Source organism: Phacochoerus africanus, chromosome 3 (assembly GCF_016906955.1).
Source record: "Phacochoerus africanus isolate WHEZ1 chromosome 3, ROS_Pafr_v1, whole genome shotgun sequence".
NCBI lineage: Eukaryota > Metazoa > Chordata > Mammalia > Artiodactyla > Suidae > Phacochoerus > Phacochoerus africanus.
The window spans coordinates 170240639-170259726 of record NC_062546.1 but is presented as its reverse complement, the minus strand read 5'-3'; the positions used below and the strand labels follow the sequence as shown (position 1 = coordinate 170259726).

Here is a 19088-nt window from a genome sequence, read left to right as displayed (position 1 = left end):
CCTGGGAACCTTCATGTGCCACAGGTGGGGCCCTTAAAAAAAAAAAAAAAAGAAAAGAAAAAAAGGCAAAAAAAATACTGTTGGTGATATGTTGAAGATAAACATTTATCTTTTGAAAACAAATAATATATATGAAAACTTTTGTGAAAGTGTTGACACAGGCTCTGTTTAGAAAATCAGAGTTCATCTTTATGAATTCTAGATTTCTGTTTGGGTATCAGTCTGTCATAGAGACAAGTATGAGAAGAAGTGTGAATGAGTAGACTTCAATTTTGGAGAAAGGAATAAAACTCAATTGTGTAATGTATTGAGATGTGACTTGATTATTTATAGAATTACAGTTCTTCCCTGAGGAGTTCCCTGGTGGCCTAGCAGTTAAGGACTTGGTATGGTCAGTGCTGTGGTTCGGGTTTGATCCTTGGTCCAGGAACTTTCATGTGCCCCTGGAGTAGCCAAAAGAAAAAAAAAGAATTATAGTTCTAAGTGTAAAATGCAACTGCCAAAAATGTAGGCATAAAATATGGTAAGTGACACTTAAAATGTTAAGTGGTAAAGCATGAGTTAAAAAATAGTTATTTTCTTCAATCATTAAGATACTGAACTCCAAAAAAGATTAGAATCAAACTTATTTAGCAGCTTTGTCATTATGGATCCTTGATTTTTTTAACTCAAGTATAATTGACATAATCCCTTGGCTCTTGGTAGTGCTTGATTGTTAATTAATACAGACTTTTGTTAGCTACTAAGATTCATCAGTTTAACTCCTTAAATTCCTTTCCGTGTGTGTTTCTTTAAAAAATTAGTGGAAGGAGTTAGATGCTGAGTGCAGAGTGAAACTTATATATGCTTTTTATATATTCTTTTGTATGGAGGCTTAAATTTTTCTTTTCTTTTTTTTAACTAGACTTTACTTTTTAGAGCAGTTTTAGGGTCACTGCAAAATTGAATGGAAGGCACAGAGATTGCCCATGCACCTCAACACATATACATAGTCTCCCCCATTATCAGTATCCTTCACAGAAGTGTACATTTGTGACACATTACCACCCAAAGTCTGTAGTTTACATTAGGTTTCAATTTTGATATTTTATACTGTATGGGTTTGGACAAATGTCTCATGACATATATTTACTGTATAGTATCATACAGAGTGATATTAAGGCTTTTTAAACATTTTTTATTTAATTTTTTTTTTTTAATGACACCCACAGCACATGGAAGTTCCCAGGCCAGGAATTAAATCTTAGTCCCAGAAGCAACATTAGTTGCAGCTGCAGCAACAGACCTTTTAACCCACCTCCCTGGGCCAGGGACCAGATCCGAGCTTCCATAGCAACAGTTGGATTCTTAAGCTACTGCACCACAGTGGGAGCTTCATAGTAATATTAAGGCTTTTTTATTTTTCTTCTTTTTACAATCAGCCACAAAAACTGGTGAAGTTCCTAGGCTAGGGGTTGAATTGGAGCTGCAGCTGCCAGCCCACGCCACAGCAACACCAGATCCAAGTCACATCTGCGACCTACTCCAGAGCTTGCAGCAACGCCAGATGCAGGGATCAAACCTGCATCCTCACAGATACTGTGTTGGGTTCTTAAGCTGCCGAGCCACAACGGGAACTCCAAGACTTTTTATTTATTTATTTATTTTTAGTTGTATAATGATCATAACAATCTAATTTCGCAGGATCCAAGACTTTTTAATCCGCATGTATTCCTTTTGTAGTTCTTTCTTTTTAAGTGAAAAAGGAAGTAGGGAGGAGAGAGTATACTACTGTCTTTTCTACTTTATGATTGTAAAACTCACATAACATGAAGTACTATAAAATCTAAACTTAACATGAATTTGCAGCCTGTCACAGTACATACTGTTTTGTGTGTGGGAAAAAAACTGGAGGAAATGAATGTTTCTATTCTTCAGGGCTCTGTTGTCAAATATCTTGTCATTCGGTACCCAGTCCCTCTGATGTTATTTATTCAACTAGCATCTAGATGTGGTGATTTTCAAATCTCTGTCCCTAGACCAGAGATTTTTTTGATCTCTGGCTGTTAATCCTATAAATCTAATTGCTGCTAGGCGATGATGACTTGCAGATCCCTCTAATAGAGTATATCTAAAAGTGAATTCATATTTTATCATCTACCTAATATGCTAAAGCTAGAACCTGGTGTTGTCTTTGACACTGTTCTTATACCCCTTATCTGAGCTTGCTGGAGTCTGTTGATTCTTCCTTCTATTTCTTTAATTCCATTCACTTCTCTCAATTTGTACAACCACTAGAAACAATATGAAGAATTAGGATCTAGAAGCAGATAAGCTGGATTAGAATCCTAGCTCCACCATTAATAGCTTCAGTTTCTTTATCTTTAAAAACAGAGTCGTACAGGAGTTCTCTGTGGTACAGTGGGTTAAGGATCGGGTATTGTCACTGCAGCAGCTTGGGTCACTGCTGGGGCATGGGTTCAGTCCGTGGCCCAGGAACTTCCACATGCCACAGGCACAGCACAAAAACAAAACAGAATTGTACAGTCCAGCAGTTGCACTTTTAAACATTTATTCCAGAGAAATTGAAACTTAAATTCAGGAGTTCCCGTCGTGGCTCAGTGGTTAACAAATCCAACTAGGAACCATGAGGCTGCGGGTTCGATCCCTGGCCTCACTCAGTGGGTTAAGGATCCAGTGTTGCCATGAGCTGTGGTGTAGGTCGCAGACATGACTCGGATCTGGCATTGCTATGGCTGTGGCATAGACTGGCAACTGTATCTCCGATTCGACCCCTAGCCTAGGAACCTTCATATGCCTTGGGTGTGGCCCTAGAAAAGACAAAAAGACCAAAAAAATAAAAATAAAAATAAATTAAAAAAAGAAACTTACAGTCACACAAGAACCTTCAGAGCAGTTTTAGCCAAAAGCTGGAAACAACCCAAATGTGCTTCAACAGGTGAATGGTTAAACAAACCGTGGCACATTTATACTAAACAGCAGTAAAAGAGTGAGCTATTGATACATGCAACAACTAGGATGGGTCTCAAGTGATAAAAGCAACTCTCAAAAAGTTAAATATTCCTTTTGATTCCCCTTATATAGCATTCTTAAAATGTCAAAATTATATAGTTGAAGAGCAGAGTACTGTCTGCCAGAGGTTAGGGATTAGGGTGAAGGAAGTAGGTGACTACAGGGGAGCCTCTTGGTTATAGAACAGTTCTGTGTCTTAATTGTGGTAGAAGTTATGCAAATCTACATCTGTTATAAAATTGTATAAAACTACATACATACACACACACGGAGACACATGAGTGCTTATAAAACTTGTGGTATCTGAATAATCCTCTGTGGACTATACCAAGGTCAGCTTCCTGGCCTTGCTATTTTACTGTAGTTATGCAGGTGTGTTACCATTGAGGGAAACTAGGCAAAGGGTACGTGGGACCTTCTGGTACATAGTTTGGGAACTGCTTATGAGTGTATAATTATTTCAAAATAAGATGTTTAAAGGGTCGTATTAAGGATTAAATGAGTAAATACATATAAAGTTCTTATTGTAGTACTTGGTGCATCATAAAATATATAACGTATATAATAGTAGTAGTAGCAGCAGCAGTAGTGATAGTAAAGGCCCCTAACCTCTTACTGGACCTCTCACTAAGGACCATTCCAACAGTATTCTTATTGGTCACCCTGCCCTCCTTCTGGTCCATTCTACAATTTCTAAATTGCCTATTACATATTACTCATTTCATACAAAATCCTTTAATGGCTCCCCATTGTATTTTCATACATTAATTTATTTTTTTTAATTGGTTGTGGAGTGAAGCATTGGAATCAGCATGCCTTACAGGTCCCTATAATAGGTGAATTAAAGATAAAAATAGAAAAATCTCAAGTAATTTCTCTCAACTTAAGTATTGTTATCAAAGTTTATTTGGTATTACTGCCTAAAACACTCCCTAAAGTTTAATGACTCAGAACAAAAAGATTATTATTTTTCATGATTCTGTAGGTTGGCTAGACTGTTCTTTTGGTTTCACTTGGCTCTCTCATGCAGCTAAATGCACCAGGAGGGTAGATTGAGTTAGAAGGACCTTGATGTGTTTGCACATGGTGCTAGCTGTCCATTAAAGTGCTACAGTTCTTCCCAGCGTGGCTTTTCAGCCTCTAGTAGGCTAGTCTGGTATCCTTACACAGCATTTCTTTTTTTTTTTTTTTTTAGGGCTGCACTCTTGGCATATGGAGGTTCCCAGCCTACCCACAGCCACAGATCCAAGCTGAGTCTGTGGCACATACTAAAGCTCATGGCAATGCCAGATCCTTAACCCACTGAGCAAGGCCAGGGATTGAACCCTCAACCTCATGGTTTCTAGTCAGATTCATCTTCACTGTGCCATGATGGGAATTCCCTTACATAGCATTCTTTGGTTAGCCTTCTAGCAAGGTGAAGGTGGAAGCTATAAAGTTGCAGGGCATCTCTGAGGATTAAGCTTTGGAATTTATATAATGGCCCTTCCACCACATTTGTTGGTCAGAGCAGCTCACCAGGCTAACCCCAACTCAAGGGAATAGAGAAATAGAAAGGGACCTTTCTATTGTCTCAGTCAGTTCAGGCTGCTGTACCACAGACTGAGTGGTTTAAACAACAAACATTTATTTTTCACGGTTCCTAGAACTTGGGATGTCCAAGATCAAGGTGCCAGCAAATTTTGTGTCAGCTGAAGATCCACTTTCTGTTTCTGAGATGGCTGTCTTCCTACTGTGTTATAACATGAGAACTCTCTGGGGCTCTTTTATAAGGGCACTGATGCCATTCATGAGAGCTCCGCCCTCATGACTTCGTCACCTCCCAAAGGTCCTACCTCTTAATACCATCACATTGGGGGTTAGTATTTCAATATATGAATTTGGTGAAGACAAAAATTCAGTCCACAGAGAAATCAGATTATTTTCTATTTTCTTTCTTTCTTTTTTTTTTTTTTTGGTCTTTTTGCCTTTTTCTAGGGCTGCACGTGTGGCATATGGAGGTTCCCAGGCTAGGTGTCGAATTGGAGCTACAGCTGCCAGCCTACACCACAGCCACAGCAACTGGGGATCAGAGCCATGTCTGCGACCTACACCACAGCTCACAGCAACGCCGGATCCTTAATCCACTGAACAAGGCCAGGGATCGAACCCGTAACCTCATGGTTCCTGGTTGGATTCGTTAACCACTGAGCCACAACGGGAACTCCTGTTTTCTATTTTCTTAATGTAAGGATGAAAAACAGTCTGAAAAATGACATGATCACTGTAAGAATTTGAAAAATTTTGGTGAGATGTAACAAAAATAAAAACACAAGTACCAAAGACATTAAATGGCAAGCCAAGAAGGACAGGTTCCAAATCTTTATGAAGTATACTACTTAGCCATAAAAAAGAATAAAATAATGCCATTTGCAGCAATACGGATGCCGCTAGAGATTATCATACTAAGTGAAGTAAGTCAGAAAGAGAAAGACAAATACCATATGATAGCACATATATGTGGAATCTAAGACATGGCATGGGTGAGCCCATCTACAAAACAGAAACAGACTCACAGACATAGAGATGTGGTTGCCAAGGGGGAGGGGGGAGGGAGTGGGATGGACTGGGAGTTTGGGGTTAGAGGCAAATTGTTATATTTAAAATGGATAAGCAGGAGTTCCTGTTGTGACTCAACAGAGAGGAATCTGACGAATATCCATGAGGGACTAGTATCCATGAGGATGCGGGTTTGATCCCTGGCCTTGCTCAGTCGGTCGTGGATCTGGCATTGCTGTGAGCTGTGATGTAAGTCACAGACTCTGCTCAGATCCTGCATTGCTGTGGCTGTGGGGAAGACTGCCAGCTGTAGCTCCAATTCGACACCTAGCCTGGGAACCTTCATATGCCATGGGTGCAGCCCTAAAGGCAAAAAATAAAATAGTCTACTACAGCACAAGGAACTTTATCCAGTCTCTTGGGATATTCCATGATGGAAGATAATATAAGAAAGGGAATGATGGGTCACTTAGCTGTACAGCAGAAATTGGCACAATGTTGTAAATCAAGTATAATAAAAAATTTTTCTAATTTTAAAAATCTTTATGAAGTAGAATAGTGTGCATAATGTGGGAGAATCAGCCTTATCTAACTGTTGTGCTACATTAGTGTTACTTGCAAGCTTAAAGGAGGTTAATCTGTAGAAAATTCACTGTTTCTTTATTTGAACACATTTTATTTTATTTTATTTATTTGCTTTCTTAGGGCCGTACCCACGGCATATGGAGGTTCACAGGCTAGGGATCAAATCAGAGCTGTAGCTGCTGGCTTACACCGTAGCCACAGTAACACCAGATCCAAGCTGCATCTGCGACCTACACCACAGCTCTTGGCAACACTGGATCCTTAACCCACTGAGCAAGGCCACAGATTGAACCTGCGCCCTCATGGATCCTAGTCAGATTTGTTTCTACTGCACCATGACAGGAATTTCTGAACAGGTTTTAAACAGCTGATTTAACATCTCTTATTAAAATGTTTATTTTTTCCTTCTTATTTTCATATAATTTGGTTTTGGCCAGTCACAGTTTATAAGCCACATTACTTTTCTAGAACATAACTCCCAAATGTTGGCAAGAAATTATAGTACTGTGTTAGTAAATCTTGTCAGTGTACTAAACTCCTGTAACCACGCCTCTACCTGAACTATATTGGTGATTGATGTACCTTCACAGAGTATAGATTCTTCATTCAGTTTTACTTTCTACACCTCCCCCCATCCTACAAATTTCAGTGAAAGTATCTTAAACACTTTATCAGCATTCAGTTGAAGCATAGGTGAAATGACTTGTTGATTTCTTAGACCATAGATTTGTTGCTAGAGTCTCTTTCTTACCTTATCAGGTAGGAATTATGTTTGGCTGCTAGAAACAGAAAAGAAATAATGATTGTGAATTTCCTGTTGTGGCTCCTCAGGTTAAGAACCATATCCATGAGGATGCGGGTTTGATCCCTGGGTTCTCTCAGTGGGTTAGGGATCTGGCCTTGCCTCAAGCTGCTGCTTGTATCTTGCTGTGGCTGTGGCATAGGCCGTGGCCTACAGCTCTGATTCTGCCCCTAGCCTGGGAATTTCCATATGCCGCAGGTGCGGCCTGAAAAAAAAAAGACAATAAAAAGCAAAAGAAATAACCATTGTTATAAGATAGTACATTTCTTGGTCTTATAAAAAAATTCAGAAATGGTAGTCTAGAACTAATATGGAAACTCCATAGACTTTTCAATTACCCAGCCTCCTTCTCTTTTTCCTCTGCCATCCCTAGCATGTGGCTTCTGTTCTCACAGAATGGTTGCTGGCTATCTAGCCATTACATCCATGATCTAGGCTGAAGAAAGGAGGAAGAAAGGCAGAAGACAAAAGGGGACATACCTTTCATCTTTTAAGAAACCTTTCTAGAATTCCCTACACAGTATTTCCTCTGATCTCATTGACCAGAACTTAGTCATTTGGTCATACTTGTCTACTACGTAAGGTTCAGAAATGGCTTTAGATGAGCATATAGACTAGATCAGTGGAGGCGTGCATCTGTATTGGATGGGAACTAGTAGTCTTTGCCTCTGCTAAGTCTGCCGTTGACTGCTTTTTTGCTGTTAAGCCCTTCAATGATCATGAACTAAGTGCTAACTATGTGCAGGGCCCTGTCAGGAACTGGAAGTACAAATACATCTGAGACGTACTCCCTACCCTAGAGAAGTTATGGACCTTATAGCTTTCCTGCCCCAGCCCCCAGGCCAAGCAGTCAGATCTCTCCCGAGGTGTTGGGCTATCCTATTGTTGATATCTTCTTCTGGTCTCTGGCTTGACTTTTCACTCTCTGAAATGTCTTTTGATGACAAGTTTAATACAGTCCAATTTATCTTTGTTGTTATGGTTAGTGCTTTCTGTGTTTGCTTAAAAAATACTTGCCTGCTCTAAAAGACACAAAGATGTTTTGGCTGTGGTTTTTTGTTGTTGTTTGTTTTTTACTTTCACATTTAGATCTACATTCTTTTTGGAATTTACTTTGTGAGTTATGTAAGGTTAAAGATCATGATACATTATTTTCCGTAGGAATATCCAGTTGACCCAGTGTCTTTTATTTAAAAGATCGTCTTTTCCCTATTACACTGCTGTTTGCCTTTGTCACAAATCAAATAGTCCTATTTGTGTGTGACTATTTCTAGGCGTATTGTTTTCATTGGTAAGTTTTAGTTTCTATTCTTGTATAGTTTAATTACTATGGCTTTCTAACAAGTCAATATTTTGGAGCATAACCCTCCAGTTTCTGTTGTTTTTCAAGACTGCTTTAGTTATTCTTGGCTCCTTGCATTTCCATAGGGATTTCAGAATCAGCTTGTCAGTTGCCTTTCAAAAGGAGATGAGTGGGATTTTGATTAATTGTTTTGAAACTAGAAATAAATTGGGGGAGAATTGACATTTTTTACCTTGAATCTCCAACCTGTGAACATGGTATATATCCTTCAATGTATTTAAACCTTTAAATTTTCTTAAAATGTTTTCTAGTTTTCAGTGTGATGGTCTTGCACATCTTCTGTTAGATTTCTGTCTTTAAAATGCTGTTGGAAGTTGTGTTTTTTGTTTTGTTTTGTTTTGTTTTTGTCTTTTTGCCTTTTCTAGGGCCGCTCCCTCGGCATATGGACGTTCCCAGGCTAGGGGTCTAATTGGAGCTGTAGCTGTCGGCCTACACCACAGCTCACCGCAACGCCAGATCCTTAACCCACTGAGCAAGGACAGGGATCGAACCTGCAACTTCATGGTTCCTAGTCGGATTTGTTAACCACTGTGCCATGACAGGAACTCCTGGAAGTTGTGTTTTTTAAAAACACTGGTTTACAGAAATATAACTGATCTTTATATGTTAGCCTTATATCTAGAAACCTAGATAAATTCACTTATTAATTTGTAGAATCTTTTGAATTTTCTTGATACATGTTCATATTGTCTATTAATAATCATATCATAAGTAAATAATGACATTTCTTCTTCTCTAGTTATAATTCTTATATCTTTTTCTTGACTTTCTGTACTAGCTAGACCCTCCAGTACAATGTTGTTGAACAGAAGTGCTGATAATGATCATCTCTTTCTTGTTTTCAACCTCAGAAAATAAGTTTTCAGTATTTTACCATTGACTGTGACACTTTGTATAGGCTCTCTATTGATACCCTTTATGAGTTTTCTAGTAGGTTTTATCATGAATGGGTATTGAATTTTGTCAGATGGTTCTTATTTTTAATGTCTCATATATGGTGCTAAATTTCATTTGCTAATACATTGGTATAATTTTTGCGTCTGTGTTCATGAGAACAGTTAGTCTATGATTTTCCTTCCTTGTAATGTCTGTCAGTTTTTGACATCAAGTTTTTGACATTCCAGTTCTTGGAAAGAATTGGGAAGTCTTCTATTATTTTCAGTTCTTCTGAAGACTTTGTACAAGCTTGGTTTGTTTCCTCCTTAATTGTTTGAAAGAATCCGATAGTGAAACCATCTGCAATTGAGATTTTCTTTATGGAAAGAGTCTTACTAATAGATTACATTTCTTTTACAGCTATGAGGTTATTTGGATATTCTGTTTCTTTTAGTATTTTTCAAGAAATATATTCATTTCATGCTAAGTATCACATTTATTGGAAGGAAGTTGATCTTATCCTCTTTTTGATGTCTAAAATTTCATAGTAATTTTTGTTTTCTCTAATCATTATTACTAGGGGTATGTCAGATTTTATTAATCTTTTCAAAGAACTAACTTTTGGGTTTGTTGATTATTTTCTCTGTTGTATGCATTTGCTCTTCTATCTGGCTTCTTGAGATAGATATCTATCAGTAGTTAAAACCATTGATTTTTTTTGCAGCCTCTTTGCTAGTGTAGGCATTCTTAGCTTTGCAAGGTACCAGGTTAACTGAAACTTTTAAATGCATATAAGAACTATGTCTTTGCTTTATACATGAGAGTGAGAACTTCCTGTATATGCCATTAGAGCCATAGCTACACCCCACAAGTTTTAATATGTTATATCTTTCTTAGCATTGAATTTGGCGCTTTTACTAATTTTTGTTTTAATACCTTCTTTGATCCATAAATTACTTAAAAGTATAATTTAAAATTTCCAGGTAGTTGGGGTTTGTCTAGGTTTTTATTTACTGTTGTTAATGATCTCCAGGTTAATTTTGTTGTGGTTCAGGAACACACTTTGAATGGCTCAGCTTTCCTATCATTTGCCCTGTTGGATTATCTTGGGGATTTTTGTTTTTTGTTTTCTTCAGATTGAGAGCCTGTTGAGTATCTAGCCTTAGCCCCCAAAGATTGTCAGAGACCTGTCTCTGAGAGGTTCCCAGCATAACTCTCAAGTCTGCCTGCCTGCCTTCACTGTCTGCCTTCACTGCTTCGCAATCTGGCAGTTATTTTGGTGGTTCAAAATTCCCAAGGTACAAAGAAACACTCCCCTTGTCATCAAGTGCCCCTTTCCAAAGTATTACCAGTTCCTTGTGTATCTTTCCAGAGATATTCTGTTAGTACTTTTCAAGTTTTTTCCCCATGGCAGAACTTCCCATGGAATAAAAGACTAATGTGATAGACCAGTATATGAGACAGAAGTCAGCTGCTATGGTTGAAGTAGCAGGTCCTGATACATCTTCAGTTTGAAAAACATTGGAGACTTGACTAGTTAATGTAATTTAACTCCAAGAGAATTTTATTGCATATTCTTTGTATTAAAAGTTTTTTTTTGTTGTTTTTTTTTTTTTTTTTTTTTGCTTTTTAGGGCCACACCCTTGGCATATGGAGGTTCCCAGGGTAGGGTTCTAATTGGAGCTATAGCTGCTGGTCTGTGCCACAACCACAGCAGTGCAGGATCCGAGCCGCCTCTGCGACCTACACCACAGCTCACAGCAAGGTTGGATCTTTAACCCACTGAGCAAGGCCAGGAGTCGAACCGGCAACCTCATGGTTCCTAGTTGGATCCGTTTCCACTGCGTCATGACAAGAACTCCTACAAGAAAATTTGTTAATGAACATATTTTAAAATGTTAATTTTCTTTTGGTGTTTTTGATTTTAAAGTTGTGATACAGTTTTGAATCAAAGAGGTAGAACATGATGTGATTAGCAACTACATAATAATAGTTATTACTTTATGAGAAAAGTATACTTTTAGCAATTGGAAAATGATTCTCTCTGATGAAAAAACTTTTAATATGTTTCTGTTCAAGTAATAGCATTTTCTGTGTTCTTTCCCCAAATGATAAAATATTCAGTTCTGTGAAACTCAGCCAGAATCATAATGTAGTCATTGGTACTTATTATTTAAGCTTGGTCTTATACTGCATATTACAATTTTAATGATGTGTATGTGAGAGAGAGATCATTGTAATGTGTTTCAGAAGTTTATAGTGGAGTTCTCTAGTAGCCTTGTGGTTAAGGATCTGGCATTGCCACTGTTGTGGCTCAGGTCATTGCTGTAGTGCAGGTTTGACCCTTGGCCTGAGAACTTCCAAATGCTGTGGGCATAGCCAAAACAAAACAAAGAAAGTTGGAATCAGGATTTTGGACTGGAAAGTACTTATTTTTATAGACTATTCAGATGAGCCTCCAGAAAAATGTAAATAATATATTCAAAGTCTTTACAGATATTTAATGGCAGTTTTGAAACTAAAATTCAGACTTCTTTTCTCCAAATCTAATTTTCGTTTTTGTTTTTATTTTGTCTTTTTGCCTTTCCTAGGGCTGCTTCCCTCGGCACATGGAGGTTCCCAAGCTAGGGGTCGAATCAGCTGTAGCCGCCAGCCTACACCAGAGCCATAGCAACCCGGGATCCAAGCCGTGTCTGCAGCCTACACCACAACTCACTGCAATACCAGATCCTTAACCCACTGAGCAAGGCCAGGGATTGAACCCACAACCTCATGGTTCCTAGTTGGAGTTGTTAACCACCAAGCCATGACGGGAACTCCCAAATCTAATGTTTTTTAGTTTAGATTTGAAAATGGTGTGTAAGTATATCCTAGCTATTATAGAAATTTAGAAGTAATTCTAATTATTTTTATATTAGGTAAACTATTATAAATCAAAATTGTTCTTTCTCCTTTACATTATATTCTTGAGAATAATATCTCTCAATATTTCACAGGTTTTCATTTTCATTTTTTATAGAATTGGAAAATATTTGTCTCAACAAATGAATTCCACACTTGAACTCTGCTGCATTCCTGTGCCACCTCCTCCATTAGAACACTGATCTTAGAACAGAGGTAAAATTACAGAATTTAACTTTTTAAAGGGTAAAGAATGAACCTCTCATTTAGTTAGACATGTTAGAAATATTGGTAACTTTTGGTGGGTAGCTTCTATTTATTAAGCAATTTTACTTTGGAGACTTGAAATAATCACATCTTAATTATTGCCTTTAAATTTTACTTTTGAAAGTGTTTCCTTTTTAACAGATGTATCTTTTAACTTTTTTGTTATCTAGATAGTACAGCTATTGAATTATTGAATTTACTCAGCATTTTATTTCCTAGTTACATCTAGATTAGTCCATTTCTTAGAATTTCTTTGATAATGTCTTGTGTTCTACATCTCTGCTGTCCAATACGGGAGACACTAGCCACATGCAGCTACTAAGCACTTGAAAGGTGCAACTAAAGAATGCAACTAAGGAATTTAATCTTTGAATTTTATTTTATTTTAATTAACTAAAATTAACTGGACACTACAGTCCTAGGCTTTTCCTTAGGGAAATTTGGTATTTATAATAACAGTATGTGTTACGTGCTTTGTTTCAGACTTATATACCTTGAAATATCTTCAGAGTTGTTGACCTGAAAGTTTGCAGTAGTAAAACCATTTTTTACTATCATGTATCACCCTGGTAATGGTATAACTTTGCTTATACAACAATATTGGTCCATTAGAAACCCTTGAGAGCAGTTATCAGTTAGTTTTGCTTGCTGATGTATTAACTTATTTAATCTTTTAAAAAAAACAACAACATAACTTTGGAATGGATACTTTTAGGGCTGCACCTGGAGCATGTGGAAGTTCCCCAGGCTAGCGGTTGAATTGGAGCTGTAGCTACTGGCCTACACCACAGCTCATGGCAATGCCAGATCCTTAGCCCACTAAATGAGACCAGGGACTGAACCTTTGTCCTCATGGATCCTAGTCGGGTTCATTACCATTGAACCACGATGGGAATTCTCATAGGTACTTCTATTATCCTCATTTTATAAATGAGGAATTTTAGGTTACAGATTAGTTAAGTAATTTTCCCAAGGAGACATAACTTGTAGGTCATGTAGCTGGAATTCAGACTCAGGCAGACTAGATCAAGAGCCCATACTCTTTAATCATTAGGCCATACTGCCTGTTATATTCTGATTCTCCATAAATCAACAATTCCTAGAAAAGATTTATGCTGACTATCAGCTAAGATATAATTTCTATCTGTGTAAGAAATGGAGAGCTTATTACTTGAGCAAGTACTGTGAGTTTGCTTCCTGGCAAGTTATTATTGACCTCTTTCAGATCATGACCTAACACTTTATTATTTTGTTCATTGTATTTTATTCAGGGCTTGCTAATAAAGGTTGCCATTACCATAGTCACCAAAAAATAATCATTTTCTGTGATATCCTCTTTTCTTTGTTTTCTACTCTGGCAGTAAGGCAATATGGGCCTTGATTGCTGGAATATCAACTTTAATTTTGTTTTTAAATATAGCTTTGATATACCAGGTGATGGGATGGGTATAAATTTACGTAGAAGAAATGATTTTCAGAATTCTGTATTGTCTATTTGAATAAAAAGAGAACTTGGAAGGGAGTTCTCTTGTGGCACAGCGGGTTAAGGATCTGGCATTACTGCTGCAGTGGCTCGGGTTTGATCCCTGGCCCAGGAACTTCCACATGCCACGAGTGTGGCTAAAAAAAGAAAGAGAGGGAGATGGAGTTCCCATCGTGGCGCAACAGAAATGAATTCAACCAGGAAGCATGAGGTTGTGGGTTTGATCCCTGACCTCACTCAGTGGGTTAAGGATCTGGCGTTGCTGTGGCTGTGGCGTAGGCTGGCAGCAACAACTCTGATTAGACCCCTAGCCTGGGAAGCTCCATGTGCCATGGGTGCAGCCCTAAAAAGACAAAAAAAAAAAAAGAGAGAACTTTCAGTATATTCATAGATACCTCTAAATACTAAAATATGCCAAATTTAGTTAGGAAACATATATTTTAAAAATTTCTCTGTAACCAGTACTGTTCTGTTTTCCAAATGAAAGTACTAAAATATATTTATTAGATTTTAGATTTAGAAAGTAGCTTATCATTGTAGAAACCTGAAGCCCAAAGGGTTTGAGTGATTTGTCCAAGGTCACGTAAGCTATGTGGTTCATTGATTCAACAAATATACATTAAGTACCTGTTATACATACCATAATATACTTGTTAGCTTTGAGTCCATAGTGAGCACTCAGATGTGAGTAAAACAGAAAAGGAACCTGTTCTCATGTAATTTATCATCTTTTTTTTTCTTTTTAATGATTTTTATTTTTTTCCATGATAGCTAGTTTACAGTGTTCTGTCAATTTTCTACTCTACAGCAAAGTGACCCAGTCACGTATGCATGTATACATTCTTTTTTCTCACATTATCATACTCCATCATAAGTGACCAGGTATGATTCCCAATGCTGTACAGCAGGATCTCATTGCTTAGCCATTCCAAAGGCAATAGTTTGCATCTATTAACCCCAAATTCCTAGTCCATCCTACCCCCTTCCCCTCCTCCTTGGCAACCACAAGCCTGTTCTACGTGTCCATGATTTTCTTTTCTGTGGAAAGGTTCATTTGTGCCATATATTAGATTCCAGATATAAGTGATATCATATGGTATTTGTCTTTGTTTTTCTGACTTACTTCACTTAGTATGAGAGTCTCTAGTTCCATCCATGTTGCAGCAAATGGCATTATTTTGCCCTTTTTTATGGCTGAATAGTATTCCATTGTGTATATATACCACATCTTCTTAATCCATTCATCTGTGGATGGACATTTAGGTTGTTTCCATGTCATGGCTATTGTCAATAGTGCTGCATACGGGTGCATGTGTCTTTTTCAAGGTAAGTTTTGTCTGGATATATGCCCAGGAGTGGGATTGCTGGGTCATATGGTAGTTCTATATATAGTTTCCTAAGGTGTCTCCCTACTTTTTCCCCTAGTGGTTGTACCAATTTACATTCCCACCAACAGTGTAGGAGGGTTCCCTTTTCTCCACATCCTCTCCAGCATTTGTTATTTGTGAACTTCTTAATGATGGCCATTCTGACTGGTGTGAGGTGGTACCTCATTGTAGTTTTGATTTGCATTTCTCTAATAATCAGTGATATTGAGCATCTTTACATATGCTTGTTGGCCATCTGTATATCTTCTTTGGAGAAATGTCTACTCAGATCTTTTGCCCATTTTTCAATTGGGTTGTTGGCTTTTTTGCTGTTGAGTTGTATAAGTTGTTTGTATATTTTAGAGATTAAGCGTTGCATTGTTTGAAACTATTTTCTCCCATTCTGTCAGTAGTCTTTTTTTTTTTTTTTTTTTTTAGTGGTTTCCTTTGCTTTGTAAAAGCTTGTCAGTTTGATTGGGTTCCATTGGTTTATTTTTGCTTTTATTTTTGTTGCCTTGGGAGACTGACCTTTGTGCAGTTTATGTCAGAGAATGTTTTTTCTATGTTCTTTTCTAGGAGTTTGATGGTATCTCATCTTACGTTTGTCTTTAAATCATTTTGAGTTTATTTTTGTGCATCATGTGAGGTTAGATTCCAGGTTCATGATTTACATGTGGCTGTCCAGTTTTCCCAACAGCACTTGCTGAAGAGACTGTCTTTTTCCCATTTTATATTCTTGCCTCCTTTGTCAAAGATTAATTAACCGTAGGTGTCTGGGTTTATTTCTGGGTTCTCTGTTCTGTTTCATTGGTCTGTATGTCTGTTTTGGTACCAGTACCACACTGTCTTCATGACTGCGGCTTTGTAATATTGCCTGAAGTCTGTGAGAGTTATGCCTCCTGCTTGGTTTTTGTTCCTCGTCATTTACAATCTGATGGGAAAGGTAGTAAGTAATAAGTTCTACTAAAGTATAAAATCCAAAGCTTTAGAAAGGAAATGAATCATTTGTTGGAGTGGAAAATATTGGAGAAGGGAGGGTTCCTATTTAGATAAAGTGGTCAAGAAAGGCCTGCTGAGACTAATAGGATTGGAAGGAGCCAGTTACCTAAGTAGTAGTTATAGAACAGCATTCCAGGCTGGAACAGCTCACACTGGATCCCTGGGATGAAGATGTGCATGAAGTTATACAGAGAAATTGAAAAGAGAGTATGGCCAGAACATACAGACACATCGGGGGAGAAGTATGAGCCATGAGAAAGGAACCACATTACATTTTTTTTTTTTTAGGGCCGCACTGGTGGCACATGGAGGTTCCCAGCTAGGGGTCGAATTGGAGCTATAGCTGCCGGCCTACACCACAGCCACAGCAGCACAGGATCCTTAACCCACTGAGCGAGGCCAGGGATCGAACCCGAAACCTCATGGTTCCTAGTTGGATTCATGCAACCCCAACACATTACATTTTTCAACCATAGATTTTAGAGTAGGCATTAAATTCACGTTCCAGCTTTGCTACTTAAACTGTGTTACCATGTGTGGGTCCCTTAAACTTTACATTTTAATTTTCTTATCTATTAGATGAGGATAACAGCAGCTATTTTATAGTATGTAGTATCCTGAAGATACTGAAGATTAATTATATAATACTTGTAGCAAACACTTATGTAGTGTTTACCCTGTGACAAGAACTATTCTAAGTACGCAATAACTATATGAAGTAAGTGCTGCTATTACCTCTTCTTTTGTTTTTTTTTTAAATTAGGTGAATTTTATTATATTTATAGTTGTACAGTCATCATCACAACCTAATTTTAGAACCTTTCCACCCCAAACCCCCCAGCCCCTCCCTTCCTCCCCCGCCCCCCTCCCCACCCCAACCTGTCTCCTTTGGTGACCATACGTTTTTCAAAGTCTGAGTCTGTTTCTGTTCTGCAAATAAGTTCATTGCATCCTTTTTTAAGATTCCACATGTGATAGCATGTGATGTTTGTGTCTCACTATCTAACTTTACTTAGAATAATTTCTAAGTCCATCCATGTTGCTTCAAATGCCATTATTTCATTCCTTTTTATGGCTGAGAAATATTCCACTGTGTATATGTACCACATCTTCTTTATCCACTCCTCTGTTGATGGACATTTAGGTTGCTTCCATGTCTTGGCTATTGTATATAGTGCTGGAATGAACATTGGGATACGTGTATCTTTTTGAGTAACAGTTTTCTCTGAATAGATGCCCAGGAGTGAAATTGCTGGATCATATGGTAATTCTGTTTTTAGTCTTTTAAGGAATCTCCATACATTTTCCATAGTGGTTGCACCAATTTACATTACCACCAACAGTGTAAGAGGGCTCTTTTCATTTGTTTTTCAATTCATTATTATTTCATTTATTTTATTTTACATCTCTGCTTATTTAATCTTTAATCTATTTCTTTGTTCATTATTTCTTATAAATTATCAATCTTTGCCTCCAGTTTATTTCCAAGATCTTGAATCATCTTTACCATCATTAAAGTCTTTTTCATGAAGATTGGTAATCTCCAGATCACTTAGCTATTTTTCTGAGCTTTTTTCTTTTTCTTGTTTCTTTATCTGAGTCATAATTCTCTGCCTTTTCATTTTGTATGGATTTTTGGTCTGGTCTATTTTTTGCAGATGTTAGGGTTGTAGCCTCTCTTCTTTTGATGTCTGGCCCCCTTGTGGCTGAAGTTGGTACAGGGGCTTGCTGCAGGCTTCCTGACTGGTGCCTGCCCACTGAAGGTGGAGATGATTCTTATCCCACTGGTAGGTGGGGCTTTGTCTCTGGGTGTGATTAGAGGCTAGACTGTGTGCCCGGGAGGTCTTTAGGCAGCCTGTTTGCTGATGGGTGGGGCTGTGTTTCCACCCAGTTTATTGTTTGGCCTGGGGCTTCTCAGCCCTGATGGGTGGAGCCAGATTTTTCCAAAATGGTCACCTCCTGGAGAGTTCGCCTTGATGATTATTCTCTAGACCTTTGCCTCTGCCTCCAATGTCCTTCCCCCACAATGAGCCACAGTTGCCCCCTGTTTTTCCCAGAAGATCCTCCAAGATCCCCAGACAGGTCTGACCCAGATTCCTCTTTGAGTCTCTGCTTTGCTCTGGGACCCAGTGCAAACTCCTGCACACAAGTCCTGCTGGCCCTCAACGCCAGATGCTGCAGGGCCTCTTCCGAGGCGTATGGCGGTTCCCAGGCTAGGTCCCAGGCTGGGGTCGAATCAGAGCTACAGCTGCCAGCCTACGCCACAGCCACCGCAACACCAGATCCGAACCGAGTCTGCAACTTACACCACAGCTCATGGCAATGCTGGATCCTTAACCCACTGAGCAAGGCCAAGGATAGAATCCTCATGGGTCCTACTCAGATTCGTTAACTGCTAAGCCACAACGGGTACTCCCCTCCTACCATCTTGATGTGGCCTCCTCTTTGTCTTTTGGTGTAGGATACCTTTTTTTGGTAGTTTCCAGTCTATTTTGTTGATGGTTGTTCAGTGGTTGGTTGTGATTTTGTTGTTTTCATGAGAGAAGGTGAGCTCCAGTCCTTCTCTACTTCACCATCTTAATCCCGTCTCCTCCCTATTATCTTTTTGAAATGAGAGAAATGAAGCACAGAAGGTTTAAGTATGGCTAGAAAGGGGGTAAGAGGATGTACAAACTTCCAGCTCTAAGACAAATAGGTCACAGGTGTGTGATGTACACATAGGGAATATAGTCAAAATCAAAGGATCTCTCTTGTGATGCAGTGGGTTAAGGATCCAGCATTGTCACTGCAGTGGCTTGGGTTGCTGTTATGGTGCAGGTTCAATCCCTGAGCTGGGAAATTCCACATGCCATGGGTGAGGCCAGAAAAAAAAAAGTGCATTAAAAAGCCACAGTA

The 19088-nt window shown here is 38.4% G+C and overlaps 1 protein-coding gene across 4 annotated transcripts in view; it reads left to right on the top strand.

The window, feature by feature from the left end:
* HYCC2 (hyccin PI4KA lipid kinase complex subunit 2) overlaps positions 1 to 19088 on the top strand; it is a 76718-nt gene that overhangs the window by 3454 nt on the left and 54176 nt on the right. For all 4 annotated transcript variants that reach the window (XM_047773207.1, XM_047773208.1, XM_047773209.1 and 1 more), the window contains exon 3: positions 12196 to 12293. The gene's annotated coding sequence lies outside the window, so the exon portion shown is untranslated. The remainder of the gene's footprint in view (positions 1 to 12195; positions 12294 to 19088) is intronic.